The sequence below is a fragment of the Crinia signifera genome, chromosome 6, assembly GCF_055691185.1.
Source record: "Crinia signifera chromosome 6, ASM5569118v1, whole genome shotgun sequence".
NCBI lineage: Eukaryota > Metazoa > Chordata > Amphibia > Anura > Myobatrachidae > Crinia > Crinia signifera.
In genome coordinates, this window is record NC_139222.1 from 79,882,531 (window position 1) to 79,893,085 (window position 10,555).

At 42.8% G+C, this 10,555-nt stretch overlaps 1 protein-coding gene across 2 annotated transcripts in view; it reads right to left on the reverse strand.

Annotated features, from left to right (window-relative positions):
- Positions 1–9,250, reverse strand: part of PRXL2A (peroxiredoxin like 2A) — a 34,763-nt gene extending 25,513 nt beyond the window's left edge. For both annotated transcript variants that reach the window (XM_083146318.1, XM_083146317.1), the window contains exon 1: positions 8,882–9,250. The gene's annotated coding sequence lies outside the window, so the exon portion shown is untranslated. The remainder of the gene's footprint in view (positions 1–8,881) is intronic.
- Positions 9,251–10,555: the final 1,305 nt, after the last annotated feature.

The following is a 10,555-nucleotide window of genomic DNA, read 5'->3' on the forward strand; positions in this document are numbered from 1 at the left end:
CAACCCAGGCCCAGAGAGAAAGGGGGCCCACCCCAGGTTATGACAAAGTATAAAATAAGCTAGTAAACTACATTTTAGATTAAATTATTCAAGTTCAAAACTATGTTAATATCTATTATATAAAATATTTGATTATATACCGCACTACGGAAAGATAATAATGTAAAATAAATAAATGACTTTTGAAATATTGTGTTGAGTAGGTTAGCATTGTATAATGGTCATTATTACTGCCCCTTAGGTCATGGGATTGATTCCTACCATGGCTTAACTATGTGGAGTTTGTATATTCTCCCTGTGCTTGCGTGGGTTTTCCGCGGGTACTCGGTTTCCTCCCACAATCCAAATATATACTGGTAGGTGAATTGGCTACCAACACACATTTAACCATACCTCCCAACTGTCCCACTTACCGCGGGAACGTCCCGATATTCGGGGACGTTCCCGCATCCTGCCCGGGGCCGCCATTGTCCCGCGGTGGGGGGGGAGGTACAGTTGGGAGCCCCCCCAGCCTGCCAAGAATAGACGCTGTGTCGGAATACGGGACCAAAAAAAAAAAAATAGAAAAACCCCAAGGCGACCTTTTGACTGTCGACCTAATGATTGTGCCGACCCAATCCATGTCGACCTACAGTCCTGTCGACAATCATGCTACCTACCCAATGATCCATACCCTATAGAACATGCAATATCTAAAACAGTAGCATGGAAACATTGGCTGACTAAGATATATGAATGATGTACTGTATTGCCAACTTGTATTTGCCAAGAGGAACATTACGCCTTGTTGACATTGGAATATACTGAAGTTCACAAAGACATATTCAGTTGGCAAGACGTACAACCAGGGCGGTACTTGCCTGGCTTATTGCTATAAATGAAGCATTAGAATGTAAAACAGTTAACAAAGTTAATTTAGTCAGAAAGTGAGAAATCCTGAACAGTTACATTTCTCTGTAATTAAAACGGTTACGTTGATATGTCTGTAATTTTCATGTTAAAATAAAAGCGTTACATACTAGTAAAAATATCAGTCTGCCAACTTCCAACCTGCTCCAAGCCCCATTGTCAGCTGCCTGCACTGCTGTATCCTATTCCAGCACACACCAATTCCTCGGTCCTGCATCCCATCGGCTCTGTTCTGACCCTCCTCCAGCTTGCAAATGCATGTATAATACAGGATGGAACATAGCAGAATGGTCGAGACAGGTATATCTATCTCGAGATTTATGTCTATAGATCTTTGGAGCCAATTCAGACCAGTTCGTTAGGGGTCAAATCCATCCCCAATGTTGGGGGTTTGTGCATGCGCAAACTCCCTGAGTGGACGCCTTAGGCGAGTCAGGATGGATTTCCTGCACCAATCCAGATTAGGAGGGGCTGGTTTACTCACTGGTTTCCAGAAAAAAGTTCCTTGTGTGGGTGATCCAAAGCACAGCGGCTGCACGTGTGAGGCACCAATGCGTTTCGCTGTTAACACAGCTATGGGCGTCCCACTAAAAATGCTGGGTGTTCCCCTGCACACGCAGGAGTGTCAATGCCTGCTTGACACTCAATCAAATGAGGTCAGCACACACCCCGAATTTGGAGGAGAGCGTGTAAACGAAAATTCAGTCCAGGCTGACTTTACATTAGTAGCAAGAAAAGAGAAAGTAGTTGTAACGGATGCACTCCAAAAGATTTGTTCTTAAATTTATGAGAACATTGTCCAAAATGGTATCCAAAGTGGGGAATAATTCCCCACTTTTGATACCAATAATTCCCCACTTTGGATACCATTTTGGACAATGTTCTCATAAATATAAGAACAAATCTTTTGGAGTGCATCCGTTACAACTACTCTTTCTCTTTTCTTGCTACTATACATACTTAGTTGGTAGGATAGCACCCCCGCTAACCAATATAAATAGCGGTATACACCCTTACAAATACAGGGTTTTAATATACTTTTTTTGTGTGAAGATCTCAAAAATACCCTCTCTCTAATACCCCTTTCCCACTGCAGCTCTTAAACATTAATTTGCTGTTTTTTTTAGGCTTTTTAAACGGGTAGAGCTGCAGTGGGAAAGCTCCAGGTTGCTGTACCCGGTTAAAAATACTGGGTTTTTTAAAATGGGTAAAAAGCAGAGTTTTACCCATTTAAAAGCCGTAACCAGCACCAGGCTGAAAGACCCGGGGCTGGTATTAAAAAAAAAAAAAAATCAGGAAACCTGACAAATAGGGCTTCTGGCCTGGGGCTGGTTCCCAAAATACAGGGGACAAAATGACTAGGGGTACCCCGTATTTTAAGAACCAGCCCCAGGCCAAACCAGCCAGCAGGGTAATGTCACAACCGGGGGACACTTATTAGATAAGGTCCCGCGGCCAAAACATTCATCCCTACTGACCAGTCAGCCTGGCCAGGGGCTCTGGGGGAGTGGGGACCCCCCCAATTAAGGCCCCCCCTCCAGGGCTTACCTGACCAGGCTGAAGCCTGGTTCTGTCCCCGGTGACCCTGTGCGGTGGTCACTGGGCTGATTAAAGTGTAAAAAAATATAATAACAACTATTGTCTTTTACTGTGGAACTATGAGTCCTAGCAAGCCTCCCCCGCATGCTGGGACTTGGAGAACCACAAGTCCCAGCATGTGGGGCATTAAAGGGCCTGTTGGCACTTGTAGTTCCACAGTAATAAAAATAGTCAAACACACACTGACACACAATAAAAATAAAACTTTAATACATCCAAAGCCCATACATACTGATACTAACCTATCTTGAGCCCGTAGGTAGGTCCCTGGGTCCGGTGCCTTGGTTCCGGGGCTCCAGGGCTGAAGAGTCCAGGGTCCTGGATCCGAAGAAATCCATGGGGGCCCTGTGGAAGGAAATCCTACTCACCAGGTCCTCTGGCGAAGATCCCGTCATCTTCTCCGTCTCCGCCGTAGTCCACCGCATCAGCCGCCAGTACCTGATTGGAATGAGAGGCTCAGAGATGTTTCATCTTCCGCGCCTCTCATCCGAATGATTCTATTGGCCGCCTAGCGGCCAATCAGGAGCCGAGAAAATCTTTAAAGGCAGTATCACTGGACTGGACTTATGCAGCACTATCACTGGACTTTTCAGGATGGCTGGGTGGGACAGCAGGCAGAAAGGATGCTGCTTCTTCACTCTCCTAGACAGGAGTGAAGATGGAGACCGGCCGCCCGCCATTTTATTGGGTCCGGATCTTGCAAGATCAGATGGTGGGATCTCACGAGGTCTGGAGACCCGCGCTCCGAGTCTGTGTGGGAATTCCCAAACAGGCTCGGAGCACGAGTTCTAATTGGGGTGTCTGGATTCCCCCAATCCTAACTCGCACATCCCGACTTTTCAACAGAACTGGCAGAAAAATAATTTGACGGTGAATGACATCTAATGATTTTTCGGCCCTGCGGCTGCACGCGTGGCGATGCGTCAGCATCCGCAGCCCCTCGTATGCTAGCATGAGGATTTGTGCGGCGAGGGGGGGTGGGGGGTGTCATTCTGCCAGGCGGCATCTACCTATTCACTAGGCTTGCAATTACATGCAGCCTAGCAAACAGTTCTGAATCAGGCCCTTTATCGCTCTATGGGTCAAATGTTATAGTGTGTGAGAATCAGAAAGTGAGAGATTTTGGCAGCGTTTTCCCATTTTCTTAAATCATCAATTAATTACTTGGCAAAATCAACTTGGTTTTGCGATGTAAACGATTGCCACTTTAAAAAAAAAAAAGTAAAAGGGAAAGAGAAATCTCCCAAAGTCTCATTTTCTCATGCTCACACCCTATAACATTTGGCTAGATAGATAGGTATACGTGTCATACGGAACAGTTAGCATGACGGAGTTCAGTATACCGATGCCACCAGAACCAGAACTCCAGGACCCCAACACCGGGATCTCGATCAGCAAGTATGTGGGGCTAGCTAGCAGGCACCCAGGGGTGGAGGGGGGGTTTAGGCACCCACAAAGAAGAGTTAGGGGTTTAGCCAGCTGGGTGTGGGGGTGTCACAAACACCAAAGGGTGTTTGCTGCCACTGACCCCTCCAATTGGGATTTGGGCTTTTGCGGCGCCCGACACGTCGGTCGCGGCCTCCTGGTCAGGTTTCCTGAATGAGAAGGTAGTAGCTTGTGGATAATGGGAGAGTGGTCGTCTAGCCGGGTCAGTAACAATCGAGCAGATGCAGTACCAAGGAATGAGGCAATCGGGTAGTCGGAATCAGTCCGGGTCGGTAACAGTCGAACAGGTACGGTACCAAAGGATACAGCAAACGGATAGTTATATTAACTTCCACATATTTTCACAGCCAGACATCGGTGGGCTTCCCAGGTGACCATCTGACTTCACCAGTCAGACGTGTTAGGACACCCACAGAAGTCTGTCCTAGTCCGCCTCCGAGCTTAGGCCTTGAAACTGGTATCATCATAACTATTTTGTTTGCACCCATGTTTTGAAAGACAGGCTACTTTGATCGGTGAGTGCCGTCTCCTGTGTTCATTTATGTCAAGTTCACCAGATGGTGGAAGGCACTACGACTAGTTTATAACTATATATAGTTTAAGAATGGAAAGGTGAGGTATGCAGAGACAAATGAGTGCAGCATGCATGATATAATAGGTTATCAACACAATCTGATGGACTTCAAACATGGAATGACTTGCAAAATATCTCACTTTCAGCAGAGTGATAATAGCGTTCTCATTATTTAAGTGTCCGCTTAAATTTATGGCTTATTTAATAATATTTAGAGCTAGCGAAATTTCCTAGACTGAAAGTGTATTTTGGGGGATTAATAAATTAGTCACGTAAAATAATTACCACATACTACTGTCGTTATAAGAGTTTAGTACTGAGCTAAGCAAGCGTGACTGATCTGTAATATCCAAATACAGCCGCCACTTGAATCTGGGTCAGTAGAGATTAACAAAACTAATCTGCTTCTTTGTTAGTATACTGAGGGTTTTCAATTGCTAAAAGTTTTCACATTCTACACTTAGAACTTTCATAGATGAAATGGTTTTAGCACAATCTAAACATACCAAAAGGCAGAACTGGGCATCTTCTTTCTTCTATTTTCTCCAATAGTTATTTTATTGAACCTCATTTTACATTTATAGAAAAAAAACATATAGTGAAATTCTGGGAATTTTCTTTTTTTAACACTCCATTAAACTAGAAACCATAGCAAACAAAATCAATACATTAATGTAATAGGACTCCAAGCATTAATAATAATAAAAAAAAAGAAGATTAAAGAAGGCAAAACCAAGCAGATCCGTACAGCTAGCACTAATATATCTATTTAGTAAATCAAAAATAAATTTCAGATCATGTTAAACAAATTGGTTCACAAAACATTTAAGGTGGATAATTACTAGATTGTAAGCTCCTCCGAGCAGGGCCCTCTTCCCTCCTGTTGTCAAAGCCCTCTTCTCTTCACATTTCACTCACAGCTCTCCTATACTCCAACACTCAGTGACCATCTTTGTCCGCATACTCATCTCCATCGTTGGCATCAAGCCTCTAGTTCAGACATGTCCAAACTATGGCCCTCCAGCTGTTGTGAAACTACAAGTCCCATCATGCCTTGCCACAGTTTTGCTATTAAAGAATGTTAAAACTATGGCAAGGCATGCTGGGATGTGTAGTTTCACAACAGCTGAGGGCCGCAGTTTGGACATGCCTGCTTTATGCATATGCACATAAATGGTGTGCATTCCTAGGCCATTCAACATCAGAGTTGTACACAAACTATCAGCTATGTATACAACTCAATCAGGCCCATAATTTAGGGAACCGGTCCAATGGCCGATAGTCAGTAGGTAGACCACTAATGGTCGACAGTGAAAATGTTGACATCAGTTTTCCATCAATTTTTTTTTTAAACGGACTTGTTTGTACTTCACAATCCAAGTCGACATAGAGCTAGACTAAAATAGTGTGTGTGTGTCAATGTAAGAGAACTTAAGGCCCCCATACACTAGTGCGATATTGCCCGGTTTCAAATGATACTGATGGATGGGACAAGAAATCAGATCAAATCGCATGACATCTGCTCCAACTCGATGCACAGTCGCATGCACATCGTGTCGGAGTTGGAGGTCGGATGTGCTGCACATAAGTCATATGTGCAGCCATCAGCAATGTATCGCATCAGACAAGACATGTCGGATTATTGTATGGGGGCTTTAATCTTCACAATTAAATCTACATATTTTTCAGGCTTTAGAAATTGTAGTAGGAATTAAGAAACACTAATGTATTGCATGTAGGCAAAACCCCATAGAGTGCTTTTCTATTGTTTAATGTTAACTTGAGTGCCAAGTAAATTTGTCAAAATAGGTGTGAAAATAGCAAAGCAAACATTTTTATTCATCATAATGACCTGTAATGTTTACCTTATATAGGAAATATGATCTTTTTTTAACACATTTATTATTTGAATTTATATAACAAATGTGAGCAACTCTGGTGTTTTTAGCAGATATTTTGCACATCTTTCAGATGTTGGCACTCAAAGGGTTTGATGTATGATGGATTGTGAGTAGATTGTGTGTCCAAAAACCACCAAGGACTGCCGGGGATTTCAAGGGAAATTGTACACAATCATGAGCGCTATCGATCTTTCTGATGTATGGCCATCTTAAGCTGGTTTCAGCTCAGTCGCCCATTGTGTATGGGCCTTAAGAGCAACAGACATACCGGTACTTTTCCAATGTCAAACTTCATAAACTGATCTCATACTCTTAAAACAGTAAACTTTACTATAAGTTGTTCACAGTTAAGGTGTGTACACACGGGGCAATATGATCGCTGGCAATATATTGCTAGCAATATATTGCTCAGCAATCATATTGCCCCTGTCCCGTTTTCATCTGCGACCAGAGATGGTCGCAGATGAAAATTTAAACACTGCTGGGTGAAAAGGCAGGGGATGTCGCTGGTCGGAGGAGCATGCTCCTCCGACCAGCGACCATTCAGGGGCTGAAAACGGGAGCGCGCACCCGGCGATTTATCGCTGGTGCACACTCCAATCACTGGCAATATGGTCGCTCAGCGACCATATTCCCAGCTATTTCAGCTCCTATCGCCCCCGTGTGTACACAGCATTAGTGATCATCAAAACAGTGTCAATAGGGAGAGTTGGTCAAACATTTAGAACAGGCCTGTCCAAACTATGGCCCTCCAGCTGTTGTGAAACTACACATCCCAGCATGCTTTGCCATAGTTTAAAGTATTGCCTAATAGCAAAAACTGTGGCAAGGCATGATGGGACTCGTAGTTAAACAACAGCTGGAGGGCCATGTTTGGACATGCCTGATTTAGAAGGACATTTATCAATGCTTATAGAGAGTTAAAGTGCAGAAAGATTAAACACTTAGCTCATACCTATCATTCTTTAACACAACAACAGCTGATAGGTTGGTACTTAATCTCTCTCCAAGCTTTGATAATTATTATTATTATAATTTTATTTATAAGGCGCCACAAGTGTTTCGCAGCGCCGTACAAAGGAACAATACAGGGAGACAAAGCTTGGCATAACATTGAATAAATAACAAAAATACAGTACAAATAAAGAGCGCCACAGATCAATACACATTACAGCTTAAATGTAAGTAGTGAGGACTCAATCAACATACAACTAGAGCAGGCATGTCCAAACTTTGGCCCTCCAGCTGTTGTGAAACTACAAGTCCCATCATGCCTTGCCACAGTTTTGATATTAGGGAATGCAAAAACTATGGCAAGTCATTCTGGGATGTGTAGTTTCACAACAGCTGGAGGGCCATAGTTCGGACATTCCTGCTGTACACGGTCAACCATGTCAGAATGAGTATGGATCATAGGGCCGACACCACGAAAGTCGATATACATTAGGTTGACAACTAAAGGTCAACAGGGCTTACGTTGACACATGAAATAGTTCGACATGGATAAGGTCAAGCATTAGGTAAACACTGGGAAGGTCAACAGGTGGACGTGAGTTTTCCACGTTGTTTTTGGTCTGAATTTCGGCGAAAGTCGACATGGTCACCGTATCAGTGTACCGTGTCCCCTCGCATGGCTTGCTGCGCTCTATTCTACCCAGTACTGAAAAGATGCAGATTGCTCATAATGAAGGGCCTGCCCACGCTTACATATACACATGTACCACTCATTTCATATATAAATCTTTTTAGCTTTCCAAACAACAGTATAACCATAGCCATGCAGGATGAAACCGATAGCTCTAATCTTGAACCCTTACAAGATTCACAAGCCAGGACTTGTGTCCCCAAATTAAAAACACTCACACTCATGTTTGATTAGAAAAAAACTGTGTGTGGAGGTTGATTTACATACAGAAATAATTACAGTGCTTTAATAAACCAACAGCGCACACATGTAGCGAGGAGCATTCAATAAAAAACATTTTATTAAAGCGCTTACACACTGGAATTTTGCCCGGTGCATATAGGGATGATGAAGAAAATTGGTGGGTTGAAAATCGCTCAGTGCATATACACTTAACGATTGTCGCCCATCTAAGCCTTTTTCCCAGAGGACGGCTTTCCATAGCAGGACGCTACGGAAAGCCGTCCACCCCAATCGCTCATCTGCTGTTAATACCAGCAGATGAGCGGCGGTAGCCGGCAATGATGCGGGACCGCGCATTACCGCTCATGGTTGGGCTGTAAAAACAGTTCTGAAGAGCAGCTCAAAGAACAAATCTAAACTGCTTTCAGCTTTAAATCACCCAGTGTGTATGGGCCTTGACACTTACGGTACATATTCTAATTTGACTACACAATTATCTCCAATATAAGCCAATAAAACATATCTTTGCTTTGTCAAAGATTACATAAATGTAAATTAAAACAACACGAGATACTCAGTACTTACATAAAATGATTTTCCAGATGATGTCTGATATCAGAGCAGCATACCCTTTAACAGACCAAAGCTACATACATGCACCTTCAGCAGCACCTGCAAATACCTGTGTAATCACTATTGGAGGCACAGGCAGTGTTCCCACTGTGAGATTACAGAATTCCTTCTCGCGACCTGTTTAACCTGATCAAAAAGCTCAAAATACCCTGTTTTTTATCCTATGCATTTCTTGTTACTGTAAAACCCTGGAGCAAACGCTTCTAAAGCTAAATGTAATCACAGAGCTAACAAGCTAGGTCCCTGTGTGATTTTCTTGTTCAGCAGTCTGATAATAAGCTGCTAGAGTGAGACAGCCGAATGTACTGTCTACCTACTCACCTCCCCTCTCTCCCCTTTCCATCCCACTCCCCACTCCACCCCCTCCCCTTTCGCCTCCAACCCCCTCCCCTCTCTCCATCTCCTCCCACTCCCACAGTACATTCGATCAGACACTGGTCTATAAGGCTTTCTACAGTTTATCCTAAAAGATGCCCAACTGGCAACACTTGTGTAACTTTACACTCTTTAAATGCCAGAGTTAAGTGAATTCAAAATCAAGTCACACAGATTTTGGTACAACTGACTTTTTATTTAACAATACAATTGCCAATGTATAATCATTTTGCTGTAATAGTAAAACGCATGTCAATACAATTCTGATATATTATTTAAGTGCTTGAACAACCCAATTGCATAATCGTTTCATTTGTAAATGCAAGCGTAAATTGCTGTGTACACTGCAATTTTTTTTTAATGAATGATATGCACAATAACCATACTGTAACAATATAATTGTGCATATCATTCAGTGTGTACCCACTATATCGTTACCTACGGATCATTATTCATTAATGATAACCCTGATCATCTGAACATGCAGTCCAATCTGCCGATATCGACAGTGACTGCATGTTCAGCAGAGATCCCAGTGACATCACTGAAGGATATCATTAAAATATGGTTCAGTGTTTACCCAGTGGGTCGTAAGTTTCGTAGCACCACTGATATTGCTAACAATATCGCCAGTGCCGCATATTGTATAGTGTGTATGGGGCATTACATTTTTAAAACAAAAAACTATCATAATGATAGATATTATCATCTTATATAACAATAATACACAACATTGGACTAATACTGGCCTTCTCTCAGCTCTAAATTTGGGTACATACTATGCGATTCACAGCACCACCGATATCTGTAACAATATCGAGGGTGCTTCTGGACGAACGATATAGGGCATACATACTGAACGATATCATTCACCCATCTCCCGCTGAACATTGACAATACAGGAATATTTGACTACATGTTCAGGCGACAGGGGATAACGTTAACAAGTCATGGGGACGCACATCATTAACGATATAGTGCATACACACTAGACGATATGCACAACCATATCTTTATCGATATTGTTATCGTTCATATTGTTTTAAAAAAAACTTTTCTTAAGAAACATTCTGCAATGACGATTATGACTTAACAGTGATAAGAACTAAAAAGTGACACCAGAGGGGTGTATTGCATAGACATAGGGCAGTATTCAATGAGAATACTAACGGCGTGCAGCGAATCCTGTTTAGGATTCGCTGCACATTCGCCACTGCTCGCCACGTTCCGGAGCCTCGCCGGCTCCAGTAT